The sequence below is a fragment of the Eurosta solidaginis genome, chromosome 2 (assembly GCF_040869045.1).
Source record: "Eurosta solidaginis isolate ZX-2024a chromosome 2, ASM4086904v1, whole genome shotgun sequence".
In the NCBI taxonomy this organism is placed as follows: domain Eukaryota; kingdom Metazoa; phylum Arthropoda; class Insecta; order Diptera; family Tephritidae; genus Eurosta; species Eurosta solidaginis.
In genome coordinates this window covers 160,329,785-160,350,656 of record NC_090320.1, presented here as the reverse complement: position 1 = coordinate 160,350,656, position 20,872 = coordinate 160,329,785, and the positions used below count along the sequence as shown (strand labels likewise).

The window sequence follows — 20,872 nt, the reverse complement described above, 5'->3', positions numbered from 1 at the left end:
ACTCCTTTTTCAGTTGCTGTATCCTTAATTCACTTAACTTTGTCATGTCCAAGTTGTGTTCGAAATGTCCGGAATTTATTCAACAATTCCTCTTCTGACACCAGTTGTAACGAATTTAGGGAAACTCCACTAATTTTACATATTCTACTAACGTTCGTATTGCTAAATTGTTAAATAAATAACTCCAATATTCAATAATGCAAAATGGTCTTTATTAGACTACTTTGAAGTACTTCACAATAACACTTATACTTCGCAACCAATAGCGTGCTTAAATCAAACTGATTACTAATTACTTAGCTTTTGCTGCTTTTATACTCTCTGCCCAAATGCCTGGACGTTTCTTCTTCTAGAAGTCTCTACTTGGTCACCATCCATACGCGCGTGTGTTTGTAGTGTGTAACCATATGCGTGTGTATATGTGAGTACTACTTCGGCTGATGATGACATGCGTTTGTGAGTATTTCTCTGCTGCTTGTATGTATGTGTGAACATGATGATTACTGTGTTTATATACCTTGCTTTAAGGTTTTTTTGTTGTGCATTTATTTAGTGATGTGAATATTCGTCACAATATAAACATATGTAAAGCTTAAATTATATGAAAATACATGCATACATACATGTCAATGTACTCCTGAAGTTAAATAACGCTAGGGATTTCTATGTATGTACGTATGTACGCGCTTCCTAAGGCAGCCGGTTCTATGTACCGGAGCGACTAGGGGTTTTTCCCGACAAAGGGCTGTCATTTCAGCGTAACCCCATTAAATTTGTTGCGGCCCTCCCACAAATTGTCCTCCTCCCAGCACATCTTTGCAGCGGGAGTGTGCCATATTCTCCTTGTCCGAGACGATATCGAACCCAATCCGGGACCTTTACCTGATCTCGTTCCAGACAGATGGTTTCGCTGCATTTGCCGGAAAAGGATCTTTTTAGGACGGTCACACTCTTGTCAGTATGTCAGGTGTAAGGGATGGTTACACCGGACGGGATGTTCTGGGCTGGAACCCAAGACCCGTCGTCCTCGTAACTTTTACAAATCTTTCATGGCACCTTGCTGTTCACGCCCAAGGGCTTCCCGTAGTCTGCACCTTAGCGCCCCACTACCCTCTGGCAGCCCCGCTGCTCAGCAAGCCACAACAAGTATCCGTTGCTGCTTGCGCCCCACAGCGCCACCAACTCATACAGCCGCTACTACTCATAACTACAATCTCCGTAGTAGAGTAGGTAGCAATTCCGAGCATCAGCCCCTGCCCCGTTTTCTTCTCCCCATCTCTCCGGAATTAGCACACGAGTAGGTAAGGGATACAGACAAGAGTCCCTACCACCTTGCGCCAGCACAGAATATATATGTTTGCGACATCTGCCCAATGCATTTCCTGCCTTGGAGGGTGCCACTTTCCTAGATGTTCTGTTCTCAGCGACGGCAACCACCACGAAGGGTTTCATTGCGCCATGTTGCCAGGCCGCAACACAGATGCCCTCTGTCGTTACCTTGTGACCCGTGGTGTCTGCTCCAGTGGCTGTACGCAATCTTGCTCCATGCAATGGTTTTATCTTCTTGTTGACTAAATCCGCTCGAATAATGGAATGAGGTGCACCCGTATCTACAGTCAGTAAACGTTCCTTTCCATCCACATGTCCTCCTACAGTAAGATTGTTTGACCTTCTTCCGATTTGCGATATAGAGATTATGGGCATTCAATTGGGGGAGCCAGCTGTCGCCCCTTGCGGCTGACTCGCTTTAGTTTAACGATTGAGTGGACCTGGAGATTTGCTCATCTCCTTCAGCTCTGCGTTTACGGCCACCCACATTGTTGGGACTATTGGAATTGCTACTGCAATGACGTACAATGTGACCTGGGTTAGCGCTCTTGAAACATTTCATAACTCCGGCATTTTTCTGTTGTGATCCCTTCAGAGCTTCCAAAATTGTATCTACCCACTCTGGCCTTTCTACTTCCACACAATGAGCTTTGTATGCTGGTTTACTCAATAGTGACGCCGTCTGTTTCCTGTGTTCGCTTCCGTAATTTCGTTCTACAGCAGCCATCAATGCTTCGTAACTGTTACGTTCGTACTCTGGGATGGTCTGTAGGATCTCAGCAGTTGGTCCTTTTAAAGCCACGAACAATGCTGCAACTTTATCTTCGGCATTCCAGTTGTTCACTGCTGCGGTCTTCTCAAACTGAAGCTTAAAGACCTGGAAAGGAACAGAACCGTCAAAGGATGGTGTTTTTACCTTTGGATTGCTTGCTGAAACAGCTGGGCTCGGCTTCGATTTTTTCCTCAAACTGCGTTATTTTCTCGTCCATACGCGCTTCGAGTTTTGATGATATACGCGCCTCCTGCGCTTCGAGTTGTACTGTTATGCGTGCCTCTTGTTCTTTCAGTTGTGTTTCCATCTTTGATGTTATTCGTGTCTCTTGGGATGGTATATCTGTCTTTTGCGATTCCAGTTGAGAAGCCACTGTCGATGTTTGAGTAGATATTGCAGCCAAAATCCTGTTGAAGTCTGTGCTCGTAACTGTCTGCGTAACTGTCTCTTCCATTTTTGTTGTTTCCTCGCCGTCAAGATGAAAGTCATACTCTTCCACGTCAATTCCTTCTAATTCCATTGCCTCTCGTAGTCGTGCCTGAAGTTCGAGCTTAATGCCGGTTGTATTCAATCCACGGCTCTCCAACTCCTTCTTCAGTTGCTGGATCTTCAATTCACTGAACTTTGCCATGTTGTTGTTGTGGTCTGGAATTTGTTTAGCAATTCCTCTTCTGACACCAATTGTAACGAATTTACTGTAACTCCGCTTATTTTCAACTTGCTTCTTACGTTCGTATCGCTAAATTGTCGAATAAATAAATCAAATATTTAATAATGCAAAACGGTCTTTATTAGACTACTTTGAATAACACTTATACTTCACAATTGTTATCGTGTTTAAATCAAACTCAAGTCAGACTACGCCGCTTTTGCCGCTTTTATACTCCTTTCTGCATCGTTGGGATATTCCAGATGTTTCTCCTTGTATAATGTTCTACTTGTTTACCCTAGTAATTGTGCTACATATATGTATACCTATTTGTAGTTTATAGACTCTCACATAGGCATATGCGTGTATATATGTGAGTAATACTCTGAAGCAGTACTAAAGGACTCGGCTAAAGTTATAACAAAGTCCCAAATGGTCACGCTACAGTGCAGAGATCTCGATGAGATTACTACGCCCGAGGAGATTTGCAACGCCCTCCACCAGCAATGCAACATCAAACTTCCAGATGTGGCTGCCATAAAAAGCATACGCACAGGGTACAGTGGCACGAAGTCGGCACTTATAAGCCTTACAGCGGATGATGCGCGGCGGTTCTTAATACGCAAAGAATCCGGGTAGGATGGGTTTCCTGCCGAATTAGAGAGCTCAAGCAAGAAAAACACTGTTATAGGTGCTGGGGCTACGGGCATATAGCTCAGAAATGTAAGGAGACTGTAGATAGGTCTAGCCTATGCAGGAAATGCGGCCAAGAAGGTCATAAGGCTGCAAGTTGCGAAAATGCACCGAAATGCGCGCTATGTGGGGGACAACATTCAGCAGGCAGTTTTAAATGCCCACAACGAGAGGGCAGCAAAATGACTGTCTCATGAGGGTATTGCAGCTCAATTTAAACCATTGCGAGGCAGCCCAAGAGCTATTATCCCAAACAGTCTATGAAGGAGGATATGACATAGTGGTACTCTCTGAACAATACAAAAAACGCCAGGAGCAGGGTTGGCTCTCAGATTCAGCAGGGAAAGCCTCAATTTGGGCACCAGGGAAATTTCTCCCACAGGAAATTATGATGCCAACGGTAGCAGGATTCACGTGGGCAAAAATCAACGGTATATACGTCTTCAGTTGCTATGCCCCTCCGAGCATGACCATCGCCGAGTTCGAAGACATGATATACGGGATCACCATTGAAGCACGAGGTAAACACCCGCTTTTAGTGTGTGGAGACTTCAATGCATGGTCATCTGTGTGGGGAAGTAGACGAACCAACGAAAGAGGGAGAGTTCTCCTCGAAAGTCTTACTTCTTTGAGGCTAGAACTCCTAAATGAACCAGGGATATATACCTTCGATACAGGTACCAGACGTACCATTATATATCTCACCTTCGCTAGCAGCGAAATAGCAAGATGAGCAAAATGGTCCATAAGCAACGTCTACACACACAGCGACCATAAAGCTATTAGCGTAGAGCTGCTCGAAACTCCACGAACGGTAGCAGCAAGACATCGACAAAGTAGGAAATGGAAACAGCACCTTTTCGACCCACAAATATTTGACATTATCTGGAAGGACGCCATAGTACGAGAATCGCATGCGGAAGACCAGTCGGTTCAAATTACTAAGTTGCTATGTATGGCATGTGATGCTGCCATGCCCAGAAGTCGCGGAAAAGCACAGCGCACTCCGGTATATTGGTGGAATGACGAAATTGCGGAAGAGCGTAGAAAATGCCACAAAGCACGAAGAATAGCGCAGAGGGCACGCTCATCACCACGATATGCAGAGCTACACAGCACCTATGTCGCACAAAGAAAGGCACTTAAAAATGCCATAAAAAAGAGCAAGAAGTTATGCTTTAGGGAACTGCTGGATAATGTCGACCTAGAGCCTTGGGGATCAGCCTACAGAACTGTGTTGGCCAAAGTTAAAGGACCGATATGACAGCAACCTACGTGCCCGATACTGATGAATATTATTGTTGAAACACTTTTCCCGGCGCAAGATCGCTGGACTTATCCAAGCGAGGAGCTAGAAAGTACGGAAATTCCGCAAATTACAGAGCAAGAGGTGCTGGACCCTGCAAAAAGAGTTGCTGATAACAAATCCCCAGGACCCGACGAAGTACCAAACATAGCCCTTAAAGCCGCGATTACAACTAGGGCTACATTATTTACTGACCTTTTTAATGCATGTATGCAAGAAGGCGTGTTCCCTCGCCCGTGGAAACGACAACGACTTGTCCTATTGCTGAAACGTGGTAAACAGCCGGACCAACCATCCTCATATAGGCCACTTTGTATGCTGGATTCCCTAGGGAAGATTTTCGAGCATATAATTAGTGAGCGCCTACAGCTGACTCTAGAAAGACCAGGTGGCTTATCGAATAGTCAATATGGATTTCGCAAATCAAGATCCACCGTAGATGCAATACAAACAGTCGTCAATATAGCTAGAGAAGCTATCTCTGGAGGCCAAAATAAAAGGAAGTTCTGTGCACTGATTATGTTGGACATCAAGAATGCTTTTAACACTGCGAACTGGATGCAGATAATGGCAGCGCTGCAAAGCTTCGGCACTCCAGCTTACTTACACAGAATTATAGGTAGCTATCTTAAAGACAGAGTACTTCTTTTTGACACGGATCAAGGAGCTAAAGAGTACAAAATCACAGGAGGCGTCCCACAGGGATCTGTTCTCGGTCCAACGCTTTGGAACGTAATGTATGACGGGATGCTAAAGATTGATCTACCAGAAAACACGCAAATTGTGGGATATGCTGATGATATTGCAGTGGTAGTAGTGGCCAAGAAACTGGACCTGCTTCAAGCATTATGTAATGACGCCGTAGCAAGAATAAAGGAATGGCTGACCAATACAGGACTGGAGTTGGCTAGCCAAAAGACGGAAGTGGTATTAGTAAGCTCCAAACGGTCGGCGAACGAGTTAGTCTTAACTGTCGGGGATCATCAAATCACCTCAAAGGATTCCTTAAAATACTTAGGAGTGCACATTGACTCTAAGTTAACTTTCAAAGAGCACTTCAGAGCGGTGGGGGAGAAAATTACCAAAGTTAATGGATCACTTATGCGAATAATGCCTAACATTGGTGGTCCGAGCGAAGCTATACGTCAGCTGTTGTCCACAGTAACCAGCTCAATAATACTATACGCAGCACCAGTGTGGTATGGATCTAAACAGACCCATCAAAAATATATATTAGCAGCGTACCGACTTGCTTCTTTAAGAATAGCAAGTGCTTATCGGACGGTGTCCGACGACGCGATCCTGGTTCTAACCCGGAAAATCCCAGTGGACTTACTGGCAAGCGAAATGGCCGATCTGTATAACACTAATATCTAGCGACCATCTGAAGAAGACAAGAAAAGAGCAAGGACACAAACAATAGCTAAGTGGCAAGAACGGTGGGAGGCCTCGAGTAAAGGGCGTTGGACTTTCACACTAGTTGGGAACGTAGCTCAATGGAATGAGCGGAAGCACGGCGAACTGAACTACCATCTCACGCAGATAATGAGTGGACATGGCGGTTTCAAAGAGTATTTATGGAAGCGTAGGATAGAGGAAGATCCTCATTGCCCAATGTGGACTGCAGTGAGCAAAATGGCATTTATAGTAATGACACGCCTGATGGATGCTGAGAGGGAGCGCAGAGAAATGCGCATGCGAAGCAGTGGCGATTAAATGGACACTCAGAGCAAATAGCGGGAACCTGGACGCAGGGACAACAGTAGGCTCTTAAAAAATGAGAAATATGGAACGCCACCCTGAAGTAATGCGAAAGTGGTGCCGGGGTGGGCGACGGTTCCAGAACGGGGCTGTTTTTTAGTCTACGGACACACGGTTGCTGCGACGGCAGCAATTATGGTGCATTAGGCATTTTTCAGCCTCCCCGCAAAAAAAAAAAAAAAAAATACTCTGACTGTTGACTAACTATGTACATCTGTGTGTGAGTTATCTCTTCGCTGGCTTGTATGCATGTGGGTAAACGACGGTTAATGTGTTTAACTGTATTTCCCCGCTGCGTGTATGTAAATGTTGCTTGCCGGAATGTGTACATAATGATTTATTTATTTACGCACATACTGCTTAGAATCACCCTAGCGATGTGATGTGAGTATCACTTAGTGATTCTAATATTCGTGACAATAACATTCTGAAATAATTGCCAGGTGTGGTGAAAACATACAAGTCAGTGGGTAGCTCAATGAATCAAGATGACGCAGTGAATTATCCAGTTGAATTTTTGAATTCATTGGAACCGTCTGGTATGCCACCGCATTGTTTAAATTTGAAGGTCGGCTCATCAGTTATTTTATTACGGAATTTAAATGCACCAAAATCGTGTAATGGAACAAGACTGAATGTAAAGAAGTTGATGACGAATTTAATTGAAGTAGCAATACTGACCGGCAAAGCGAAAGGTGAAATTGTGCTTATACCGCGAATCCCACTGATACCAAAAAACATGCCATTTGAATTCAAGCGTTTGCAATTTCCAGTGCGCCTGTCATTTGCTATGTCAGTCAACAAGGTGCGTGGAGAAACGCTTCGAGTATGCGGATTGAATTTGGAGGAACAGTGCTTTTCGCACGGACAGCTATACGGTGCCTGTTCCAGAGTAATCATTCCAAATTGTTTGTTTATTCATATCCCAGATGAAAAAACGAAAAATGTAGTCTATCTAAATGTTTTGGATTAAGAATTGAAATAAAGATTAAAAAAATTCTATGATATTTTATTCTTTTTCCAATATTTCTGTTGGTGTTGCAAAGTACACCGGGGTCCCGGTGATGGTATATATAGTATATATTAGACCTGGCGCAGCTTATATGAGATTTTTTTTTTTTTTGGAATTTTGAGTACGGGGATTGGTCAAATATGCGATTCGATGTAATAATTCATGTGGTAAATTTTTAACTCGATCAGAGTGTGCCAACCTGTGCCATAATGAGGTCAAAGGTCAAAATATAGAAAAACACTTGGTTTTTTTACTGTTATCTGTTTATTTATTATATATAGAATGTAATGACCTCATTTTTCCTCAATATTTTGCACAGTAATTTTTTCTATATGTCCAATAATGATAAGAAAATTTATAAATATTAGAAAAGAGTAAATTAGAAAAAATTCCATTGAACTAAGGCGGGCCACTGACTACACAAATTATCTGCACAAGACTGTTGTTGGAATTGAGTGGAATTGCGTTCACTGAGTTCACAACAACAAATTACTCGAATTTGCGAAGATAATGTAGTCAGTGGCCCGCCTAACGGTAAATTCATACATTACGGTTCACATACGCCAATGTTGATAATTAGACAGACTGAGACGTGCAAATAGAGCTTTTAATATTTTGTCATTGCGAAATTGACTGTGGTTAAGAAAGGGTCTTTATTAAAATAATTAAAAATAGTAAAAGTTATACTGCAATATCGTGATGGCTGTAAATAATTTTATTACACTTAGATCTGCTGACACAAACGTATATTTGATAGGAAAATGTGAAAAAAATATACTTGGAAGCAAGTTACCGTCAAAACTACAAGTGCTGAAATGTTTTTTTTACTATGTGCGGTGTGAAAAGAAAACAATTAAGGAAAGTGCTAAATTGGCTTCGAAGGAAATATTGCGAAAGAGCACGTGTTCCAACGTTAAACAAAAAAACATGTGACGATAAATTGGTGAAATTATATGATGAGTGGAGAACAGTACAGAAATTTTCTTCGTTTCCTAGTTCTCGTAAAAAGAAAATGATTTCAATGATAATTTGAACAATTTATTCGATATTGCACATGCTGATGCTTTAGAAATGATAGCTGTTCCTGAGGACCGAGACTTTTTAATTAAACAAAGAGAGCCAGGCCGTGTTGGGAGCATGATTTCTATAGATCAATGTCTCGCAAATAAAGAAAAACGGAAAGCGCAAAAGTTAGAAGAAGAAAATCGACGCAGAGCAAAGTATCAAAGATTGGAAAGCACTCAAGGTATTTTGTTAATTCTGCTAAAACAAATAACATGTAAGTTTCTCTTTCAACTAATTTTTTTTAGAGTTGAGTGTAGACTATGATGTACGTGATGAAAGTGAATGTGAGTCTGAAAAATCTGTAGAGCAGTTGATGATCGTATCAAACACCAACGAGCTGAAAAAAAAAACGTGGTAAAAAAAGCTTCATAGATGATAGAATGCTTGCTTGCATGGATGCTGGCAATATGTCAACCCCACTCGCAATTCATTTTATTATTGCAACAGCTAAAGCTTTGGGTCACAATATTGAAGATCTGGTTATTAATTGTACAAGTTTGAGAAAACAGCGCAAGGAATATCGTCGGCGTCATGGTACAGAAATTATTGAGAATTTCAAGGTATAAAAGTTTATTTTGGATTTGTTATGAATACTTCTCAGAGCGAAAATTTTTCAGATCCCTGATACATTTGTGTTACACTGGGACGGTAAACTACTTCCTGCAATGACTGGAAAAGAAAAAGTAGAACGCCTAGCTATTGTTTTAACGGCAGATAATATAGAAAAATTAATTTCCATTCCAATTATTGAATGTGGAACTGGTGAAGCAATCGCCCAGTCCATATATAATTACTTAGAAAAAATGAATATGATAAATTCGGTGGAAATGGTATGCTTTGACACGACAGCTACAAACACTGGTAAACGTAACGGTGCTAGAATGTTGCTGGAACAAAAATTGAAACGTAGCTTGTTGTGGTTGCCATGCAGGCATCATATTGCAGAAATCATACTACGAGCTGTATTTGAAATATATTTTGGAAAATCTTGTGGCCCGGAAGTTGCCATATTTGAACGTTTTTCGCGTGAATGGAACACTTTCAATTTAAAAGATCTTTCAATTGGAATCATGGATGAAGAAGTACGACGTGCTATAAATGCAGAGGAATGTGAAGCCAATAAAGAATTTTGCATCAAAAATATAGCAAAAGACCACATTCGCCATGATTACAAAGAGCTATTGCAACTCGTGTTTATTTTCTTAGGTGGCAGCATCCCGAACTTTTCTTTTCGTGCACCTGGCGCGACGTCACATGCCAGGTTTATGTCAAAAGCGATATATGCCTTAAAAATTTTTGCTTTGCAAAAACAATTTAAAATGTCTTCCAGCCATTTGAATGGATTCCGCAATGTGTGTATTTTCCTGGTGCGTCTTTATATTCCGTATTGGTTTCGAACTACTAATGCAGTCGAAGCACCAAATTTGGATTTGCAGCTGGTAAAAAACATTGCCGGTTATTACGACCCAAAAATATCTCTAGCCTTATTAGATAAAATTAAAAACCACTTATGGTATCTGTCCGAGGAAGCCGTTGGTCTCGCCTTTTTCGATTCTAATGTGGACTTAAATGTGAAAAGAAAGATGGTTGAAGCACTAGCATTAGAAAAAGAGTTTGAAAGCAATGACGACAATGGCGTTTATCTGCATAAAAATATAAATGCCAGCATTGAAGATGAAAAAACCTCTTGGGGCTTCGATAGCTCAAGTGAGTTCCCAAGGGGTTTTTGCGCTCGTTGGAAAAAGATAAAAAAACGGAAAAGAACACACAGCAGATTAAAATTCAAGAATTTGACAATTTAATTATTTGCACTTTCAAAGCTAACTCACAATATATACAAAAGCTAGTCCAGTTTAATTAATTATATATATATATATGTTAAAGTATGCAAACAGAAGAAAATCTTACCTAGAACAGGGCTGATGGCTGCAGTGATCGCGGAGCTTTCCAAAAAAGAAGTGAAAGAGTTTCTTTCTTGTAAAACGCGTTCACCCTTCAATTCCGTCGAAAAGCGGTTTTGAGGGGTAATAGAACGAAAGTTAAATTGGAAAGTTAAATTGGAAAGTCGCGCACTAACACGTACACATACGCCTGCACGGACATATATAGGCGTTGGTGTTAGTGCGCGAAAGTAGATAGAAGCAAACACAAATAGTTTACATTAGGCTGGGTCACTATTGGCAGTGCTCATTCTTGGGTTTAGCTTGGTGGCCTAAACATGCCGGCCCCCCTTGCTAGAAGCAACATCGGTAGATCCCTGCGGCCATCTCCCCTGATCAACTTAATACTAACTAATATTTAAATGCACAAAATTCATGGATGTCCCAATAAGGGCAGCGGCATGGCGACCTTTTGCTTGATACAGTAATTGGTATTTCGGTTCCATCCGTAAATCGTGGAGCTGTAGTAAAGAAAAAGTAAACGTTAGGAAATAGTACGTGGTTGAGTTCAATTTTTTGCACCTCTTTTCACACGAATGGCACGTGAAGCTAGTTCGAGGGTTGAGGCAGATTTAGGAGCGGCATGCTCCAGACAAGAGCCAGCCAAATATACTGCTCTGCGCTAAAAAAGGGCCAAACGTAGATGGCAATGTGCCCGGCAGTATCAGCTCCGGATATATATCGGCTCCCAACACGAGTCGAACCGGACTTGACACAAAAAATGTTGGATCGGCGAGCTGCATATGGGTATAGGGTGTCGCGACCGAAGGGTCGACGTTCGCGCTTGGACTCACACGGGCGTAGTTGGGAACGATCGTAGCGTGTATCGTGAGCCTACGGTTCTGCCCATGTTTACCCCTTATTCGCAAGAGGCACCCTCGTTGTGATCCGTAGTTTTCTTCGTCGAGGTGTAACTGTCGAGCCAGGTCGCGTGAAATTATAGAAGTTGTGGCGCACGCGTCGATGAGTGCGCGTATCAGGTGCAACCGCCCTCGCGCCTCGATTTTGATCACGGCAGTTGGCGATATCGATGTAAAGGGCCGAAGTGCTACGATCTCCCGCGTAATTTGCCCAGTTCTGAAGGCAGCTGGCAGTCGTCGAGAATGTCGTTCAAGCTGGCCCTGCGAACCTACTCTCTCTAACTCGTATCCTTGACGGGGGCGGAAAGTCCGTGATTCCGCTCCTCGTGTGCGTTGACGCCGGTTCGGGCTGCGGAAAGTCCGTGATTCCGCTATTCCCTTGTGACGATCTGAGCCCCGCTTCCTCGCTCCTTGGTGACGTTGGTGTGTAGTTGATGGGCGGAAAGTCCGTGATTCCGCTCCATCTTTGCGGCGTTCGTGTGCGAGTGGGGGCCGGAACTTCCTTGGTTCCACCTTCCTACTGGTGGCCGGGCGGAAAGGCCGTGATTCCGCTCCAGCTTCGTCCAACTCTCCTTCTTCTAGCTCGCGTGGTCCGCTGTCAGTTCCTAGTTCTGATGCTTGAAGAGACAGAATATGTTCGTCCTCGCTATCCATCTGAACGCTCCATGGCCTGGTATCAACTTCCTGGGGCTCCGGATTGTCGAAGCTCTGGTGTAACGTGGTGTGGTGGTCCCCTTGGCACTGGTGACAACGTCCTTTGCTCGTGCAGTCGGCGGTGCGGTGTGCTACTGACAGGCAATTGCCGCAGTACCGTCCTAATGCGGCTTCCCTTTGCCTTTCCTCGGGCGATTTGGCTCGGTAGACCGGGCATAACCGGATCGGATGTCGTTTGTCGCACAGGTGGCATGGTTTCGGGTACCGCTGGGCCATGCGTTCCGCCTTCCTGCGTAGAGTCGTGTACCGGGTCATACTGGACCTGAAAAGGGGTAATTGTCATTGGTCAGGGTTTAGAATTTGAGGGGATTTCATCATGCGTGAGGGGAGTTGGGTGTCGAGAAGATATTCGCAAGAGGTTGGCAACAAGCTACAATTACTTAGGGAGTTAGCTGCACAAGAGCCTTGATTTTGTGTTTTTTTTTTTTTGATTTATTTTGAACACAAATTCGATATACAACGTGATTTTTATGTAAATTATCTTTATGTCCACGCGATTTGTTTAAAATGGCAAGAACTTCTCTATGACGGTGCGCTTCGTGTGCGATCTGACAGATTTGGCTTTAAGTGTAGCCACGCGGTAAGCTTTCGGCCGGCTGTCAGTATTTTGCCGACAGATGGCGCACGGGGATGACTTTGTGGAACGTATTTGGTTGTGTGGCCACCCTACAGAAATTTAGGTCATAAAACTTACCCGCGCCCAAGCAAATGTGATTATGAAAATAACCTATGACTGTCAAATGACTAGTCAAATGACGTGGAGTGACGAGAGCGTTTTTGCAGGGTAATTAATCATTTTAAAGCAGCATCGAGGATGCCGAACGTGCCAAAGAGAACAGAGGTAAGTTTTATTTATTCCTTAATCTGAGATAAACATTGATTAAAACTCTCTTATTTTTCATTTGTTTTCTATAGATTGTGAAGCCAGTGCCACGAGTTGGACGGAGGAAGGGAGCTGCGGAGCCTGCACGAGGGGCAGGGACATCTGACGGTCGGAGTCGGCGCACGTGCCAGGCAAGGTTCTGGTGCCGGCTTTCTCGGATTGGGGGATTTTTCTTCGAGTACTATACTCGCCCGGAGATCCGGCACTGGTTGCCTTTGGTTATAAAGCCGAGCCCTATTTGTGTAAAACGACGGTTACTTGGCCTGCCGCCGTCCTCGGGGGGGGCATCGGTTGAGGCGTTCCGCCCATATACGCCCTTACAGTGTAATCAGCAAAAAAAAAACTATTGTAAAGTGTGATAAATACATTGTACATTAACCCCACTATAAGAAATCAGGTGTATTTGATCTGGGTGGTAATAGGATATTTGTAGAAGATCAATTATTTCAGGTTATAAATGCGTAAAACACGGCCCAAAAAGGGAAGGCAGGGGGGAAAAAATAAATGTGATCGCGTTTTTCCCGGTTTGCCGCCCTAGCATCTGGCAACACCATATGAGTTTTTGTAGTGTACCTTGTGTTATTGTGAAAGTGGATTGTATTACCCTTCAATGAATTTCCTGTCATTGAAGAAAAAAACGAGGTACGCATCAATTGTAATTTTTACGCACATTGTTAATTTTCATTTTCTTTCTTTTTCTTTCAGGTGAGCTGCACAGTCTGGGAGCAACATGAAATTTAAAAAGCGCAAATGTTTTGATGGGGCTGACTTGCCTAATATGCTTTTGTACGGACATCCCGGAACTGGTAAAACCAGTACAATTCTTGGTGCCAGAGATAATGCTTGCCGATACGGAGCTGACAATTGCTGATTCTATAGCCAGGAGGAGCAATAATAACAGGTGTTGGCAACGAATTACATCTTCATATACAAAATGCAAACAGGAGCTGCGTGCTTTCACAAAAGTTAAGAGCAAAGGTACTGCGGCAACAACCAGTGAAGGCTATGGACGATTAATTGCACACGGGGAAAAGGAGTGCATGTTGCTACAATACAATTTTCGAAATGAACAGTATAGTTTTAATGAGATCAATACATTTGCAATTACTGATTGGATAAGTTCAGCGTCCTTCTTGCAAGACCCAAATGAATTTGTTTTGGTAACCTCTCACAGCGTGGTGCTTCGAATAATTTACAAGGAAAAGTTTGTTGGAAAAAATGTATGTAAAATTGCATCGAAAGTCTCGTGTAGCGATAAAACCACACTTTATTGTTCCTACATTCATGGCTGCACTACGTCGAACCATGGAGAAGGAAAGTTGTAGTACACGCTTTTGTTTAGTGCGCACTTATGTGTCGCGCATTATTGAACCGATTACATCGCGTTGCACAAAATTTCGTTTTAAAGCGTTGGGTGAATTGTATATGAAATTTATTGAGAGTCATCAGCATCCTATGGAATGCTATGAGCAACTATTCAATGCAGGTATGGGAACCATGGTTGCGGATTTTTATATATGCTTGGCATATCATTATGATTCATGTGGTAGTACACGTAAAGCCGATGGAATCTTTCGCCGTGGCATAGCATGAGGGAGAACGTTCAGTAATTTTTTCTTAATTTTATTTACTCATTCTCTAATTTTTGGTTTTCTTTTACTAGAGATATCAAAATCGTCTACCTTTAACCAATAAAAACGTCACTATGCAAAGCCAACTCGGAGTAAGTCCGGTGCAGAGTGTACTCCACCTCCACCACCAATTACCACATCTTCCACACGCAATCAAATGCGTCCAGTGGAGTATGATCATGCAGATTCTTTTGGTTGCATTTATGTGGTATTCGTTGTAGCTGCTTCACTTGCTGAACTAACCACCTATCCACTAGATCTGACTACAACCACGGTTACAAATTCAGGGGGAAGCAGCAGTTGATACAAATACAAGCATTAAGCCTGAATATCGTGGTATGATAGCGACAGCGTATGGCATTGTCAGGGAGGAGGGCACTATAAAGCTGTGGCAAGGTATCTCACCAGCACCTTACCGTCATGTAGCCTATAGTGGCATACGTATGTGTAGCTATGATTTCCTACGTTGCACATTGGGGAGCGATGAGAGTGGCCATATGACATTACCATTGTGGAGGTCTGCTCTCTGTGTTGTGTCTGCAGGAGCAGTATCACAATGGCTAGCTTCACCAGCTGATCTTGTTAAGGTACAAGTTAAAATGGAGAACAAACGCCGGCTAATGGGTGAACCTACACGTGTTCACGGTGCTACACATGCCTTTAACGAAATTATGCGTCGTGGTGGTATAGCTGGTTTATGGAAGGGTAGCGTACGGAATGTGCAACGCGCAGCACTTGTTAATTTTGGTGATCTCACAACATATGATACTACTATAAAGCATATGATAATGGTCCAATTGAGTCTGCCTGATTGTCATACGGTACATGTACTTTCCTCTATTTGTGCTGGGTTTGTGGCTGCGATTATGGGAACACCAGCTGATGTGGTAAAAACAAGAAATATGAATCAATCGAATGACGATAAGGGCAGGTGAGTGTTTACATGACGCTGTTTATATTTAGGATATGTAGAAATCTTTGCTCAGAATGTAATTTTACTGAGAAAAGAAAGGCGTTTTAATTTTTCTAAAGCATTTTTGTTTTTTAAATACTGCCACGGTGGGCAATTTCGTTTTATAAAATGTTATGTTTTCTCATTGCTACCTGAACATTCACTTTTCAATAAGTGCAGGGAAAAGGTGTAAGCAAAGGTCCATTGTTTGGCTTGTTTTCGTGTGTTCACAAGAGATTTTTGCAATTTCTCCTAAAAAATGTTCACAGTTATCGATTTAACCGGGGGTTGGTCACAATGTGTTGGTGAAAACGAAAATGACAAATGAAACTATCTGATAGATTGCTATTCTCCAGGTAAAATCTAACTTTACTGGAGATAGTGAAAATGGTTTTTAGTTACGGTGAGTCAAGCTCCAAAAGAACTTTTAACGTTCAGAGCAGCTTAAGCGTCGGTTGGATTTAAGAAAATGTTATGTTCAATTTTAGTAATATTTTTCCCATTCTGATAAAGAGAAAGCAGTTTGATCGCTTTTTTTTTTTTTTTTTTTTTTGGGGGGAGAGCCTAAGTGCATGTTGTTGTTGTTGGTGTAGCGATAAGGTTGCTCCCCGAAGGTTTTGGGGGGTGTTATCGATGTGTTGGTCCTTTGCCAGATACAGATCCGGTACGCTCCGGTAACACAGCACCATTAAGGTTCTGGCCCGACCATTTCGGGAACGATTTATGTGGCTACATTAAACCTCCAGGCCACCCCTCCTCTCCGCCCTCAAGTTCCCTGAAGAGCTTGGGGTCGCCAGAGCCTCGTGTTAGTGAAACAGGATTTGCCGCGGATAGGTGAGGTTGACAAGGGGGTTTGGAGAAGCTGTATATATATTGCGCTGGCAACCTGAAGGGTTGCGCTACGCAGCCCCTTGACTCTGGAATATAGTCGCCTCTTACGACAGGCATACCTACCGCGAGTATATTCTGACCCCCTAACCCGCTGGGGGAGGTAGGTTCTATGTTCGGTTACAGCTCTCTAGATTCCCGATCCTCTTCGCTGGATGGGAGTAGCACGAGTTTAGTGAGGGGTCTTGTGACCTTTCCCTTTGTCGTCATGAGATCCACTACTCGTACTCGTCCATCCGATCCAGGATGGAGGTTGATAACCCTCCCGAGCCTCCACTCATTGGGTTGCAGGTTGTCTTCTTTTATGACAACTAGATCGTCAAGCTTCATATTTGCTTTAGGTTGGCGCCATTTGTTCCTTTTTTGAAGTTCGACGAGGTATTCCGTCTTCCATCGTCGACAAAAGGTGTGGTGTAGGGCCTTTAGTCGCTGCCATCGATTAATAATTGATGCGGGGTTTTCGTTCGCGTCTGGCTCCGGGGGTGCTAGTAGGTGTCCCCCTATTAAAAAGTGCCCCGGGGTTAGTGGTTCTAGGTCGGACGGTTGATTGGAAGAGGGCGTTAGGGGGCGGGAGTTGAGGCAGGATTCTATCCTGCAAAGCAGGGTAGAAAATTCCTCAAAAGTGTATTTAAGGTTGGATGCTACCCTTTTGAAGTGATATTTAAAACTTTTCACTCCCGCTTCCCACAATCCCCCCATATGAGGAGCAGACGCAGGAATAAAATGCCAGTTCAGGTTTTGGTATGTATAGGTTGTTACTACCTCGGCGCGTGAGTCAGCCATGAAGGTTTTGAACTCCGCCCTGAGGGCTCTGGATGCCCCGACAAAATTGGTTCCGTTGTCGGAATACACATTCTTCGGGCAGCCTCGTCGCGCGACGAATCTGGCAAAAGCCGCCAAGAATGACCGGGTGCTCAGATCGGTAGTCGCTTCCAAGTGGATGGCCTTAGTGGAGAAACACACAAAGAGGCAGACATATCCCTTGGACACGCGACAGCCTCGCCCTTGATAATTCTTTATCTCAAAGGGGCCGGCAAAATCTACCCCGGTGTTAGTGAATGCCCGGGTATAGGTGGTTCGTTCGGTCGGTAGAATGCCCATCAATTGTGTTTGCGCCTGTTTCCTATGCACTGCGCATACCTTGCACTTGTGAATTTCTGATCGTATCATATTTTTCACGCGAGGTATCCAGTACTGTGTGCGGATCAGGCGCAGCATAAGCTGATTTCCCCCATGTAACGAGATTTTATGGACAAATCGTGTGATGAGACGAGACAGTCCACTGTGATAAGGCAGAATTACGGGGTGGCGTTCGTTATACGAGAGGTCCTTGGACGCCTCGAGCCGCCCCCCGACTCTGATTGTCTCGTCCTCATCGAGAAATGGGTGCAAGGGTTGTAAATCGCTCTTTGGCTTGATTGAGCCTTTTTCTTTGAGTGTTCTATACTCCTCCGCATAATGGCTTCGTTGAGCATTGACGATCAGTCGACCCATCGTTGCTTTAATCTCGATGGGTGAAATCGTCAGTGATGTTTCATTGAAGGAGGTTTTCAGATGAGTCCTTTTGTAGAACCGTAGAACATAGGACACAACTCTTAAAGCCCGGGAAAGGTCGGAAAACCTGTCTACAATATCTTCGTCTTTTCGGTTAAGCGAGGTTGTGTGGACTTGTAACCTTTTTTCTTCCATGGTTGTGGTGTAGCTTATTTCCTGGTTTGGCCATTCTTTGCCATCTTGCTGCAGCCAAGATGGGCCTTCCCACCACAAGGAATTATTCACTAGTTCTTGCGCTAAAAGCCCTCTACTGGCTAAGTCTGCAGGGTTGGACGCTGAGTCCACATGACGCCAGTCCGTGTTCCCAACTTGGTCTATTATCTTTGTCACACGGTGGGCCACGAAGGTTGACCATGAACACGGAGGTTTCCGTAACCAAGCTAAGACAATAGTTGAGTCAGTCCATAATAAGGTTTTATGTTTGCCTAAATTAAGGTTCTTGTTGATAGACTCTAGGGTTTCTGAAAGGAGAACTGCTCCACAAAGTTCTAGTCTTGGTAAGGAGATAGTTTTTACTGGCGCGACTCTTGATTTGGCTAACAACAGGCTTACAAATATTTGCTCATTAATATTGACGCGCAGGTAGACGGTGGCTGCGTATGCTTTTTCTGACGCGTCACAGAATCCGTGGATCTCCACTGTGGCTGTTGGTGAAAAGTGTACCCAGCGTGGGATCTTAATTTTTTCTATGTGCTGGTAACTTTCAATGAAACTTTGCCACCGATCCAGCGAGACTGGCGACACGGTTTCATCCCATCCTGTTCCCTCTAACCAGATGCCTTGCATCAACATTTTGGCGGTAACCACGAATGGTGCCAGCCACCCTAATGGGTCAAATAATTTTGCTATCGCCGACAGAATTTTCCGTTTTGTAAAGCTAGACTGTTCCTCTATGGGTTTCGTTTTGAAGTAAAAGGTATCTGCGTGGGCGTTCCACCTGATGCCAAGTGCTTTAACCATACTGATATCCTCGAAGTCTAGGAAATCTTCGTTTAGGAGGTGAGCCTTTGGTAGGCCTTTAAGTAGTTTGTTCGAATTAGCGGTCCATTTCCTCAGCGAGAATCCTGCTGTCCCCAGGGCTGTAGTTATTTGATCCCTTGCTTTAATGGCGTCGGTAATAGTGTGGCCTCCTGCTAGCACGTCGTCAACGTACATTGCATTTCGTAGTATATCTGATGCTATAGGGTAGCTGTGTTCCACGTCGTCCGCTAACTGGAGCAGTGTTCGTATTGCCAGGTACGGTGCACAGTTAACTCCGAAGGTGACCGTTTTCAACTCATATAGTTGTATGGGCTGTGTACTTTCTGTTCGGAATACAATCCGTTGATACTTAGTGTGATCATCGTGTACCAGAATCTGTCTGTACATTTTTTCTATGTCGCTATTGAAGACATATTTGAAGAAACGCCACCTTAATATGAGAATGGTTAAATCATTCTGTAGAACTGGCCCCGGATGGAGGATGTCGTTGAGGCTGACTCCGTTTGCAGTTGATGATGACGCATTGAACACCACTCTCACTTTGGTTGTTGTGCTTTCTTCCTTTTTGACGGCATGATGTGGTAAAAAATAGGTATCACAGTCTTCAGCGGGGATGTGTGTTGGTACCCGGGACATATGCCCCAAGGTTTCATACTCTGCTAAGACCCTGTTGTATTCTGACTGTAATGGTGGGTCTTTAGCTAAACGCGTTTCCATTCGGAAAAATTGTGAACACGCAATTTTTAATGAGGGACCTAATTGTTTATATTCTGGAAATTCCTGTTTAAAAGGCAAGGATACAATATATTTACCCTTATCATTTCGAATCGTTGTGTTCTTATACAATTCTTCACAATACTTGTCATCATGGTTGTACGTTTTGTCCTTGGGGACTTCCTCTGTTTCCCAAAATGATCGTAGCTCTCTGTCTAATTGCACTTCACTGACAAAGGACACATATTTCTCGCTGGGTGAGATTGTTTCGGTTTGGCCGGTCAATATCCAGCCGAATACCGTCTCTTGGGCTAGCAGTGTTCCTAACACGTCTTTCTTTATTCCCCCTAACATCACCTGTGCATAAATGTCGCCTCCTAATATCAGGTCGACTTGCTCATTGACAAAAAAACGTTTGTCAGCTAATACTAAGTTCGGGAAGGCCTGCATGGCCATGGCATCCACCTTGCATGTTGGTAGATTGCCAGTTAATTGCGGCAGCACAAGCGCGGTGGTAGCAATATTTATTGTCGGATCAATTGGAGACCGCAGTTGTATATGACACGCCTCCTTTACTTGTGCTGACACTTGATTGGTGATGCCTGACACATGTGCAGACATCCGCTGAGATGGCAAGTTTATGCGACGTTTAAGTCTTTCAGTTATGAAAGTACATTCTGACCCCGAATCTATAAGTGCCCGCGCGGAGAAGTTGGTGTTGTTGTAGAATATATTGATGCGGGCCGTACCTAGTAAAACCCCTTTACTTGTGTTTGTAAAGCAGGCCTTGAAGTGGTTATTTCCATTGCTTTGGTTATTGGAATAGGTGCGCCTCTGTTGCGATTGGGCAGATGGGCCAGGGTTGGTATTATTATTGTTTGCGTTTTGGTTGGTGTCCGTTGCCTGAATATGTAGGAGCGTATTGTGTCTTTGCTTGCAGGTGGCGCAATTGTAGGAGCTTGAACACCTAGACACAGTATGTCCTGAGGATAGGCAGTTAATACACCCTTTCTTGTTTTTAATGAAGGTGATTCTATCGGAAACCGACAATGTGCGGAACCGTTGGCAATGTTGTAGTTTGTGCTCAGTGGATTTACACATCTTGCACGCACCTTTGGTTACACTCGTCTTAAAAGCACCTAGCTTTCTGTGAGAGTTTTCAGTGGAT

At 43.6% G+C, this 20,872-nt stretch overlaps 1 pseudogene; it reads left to right on the top strand.

The window, feature by feature from the left end:
* Window positions 1-14,423: 14,423 nt before the first annotated feature.
* On the top strand, window positions 14,424-15,552 carry LOC137242440 (mitochondrial uncoupling protein 4 pseudogene; annotated as a pseudogene).
* The last annotated feature ends 5,320 nt before the right edge of the window (window positions 15,553-20,872 follow it).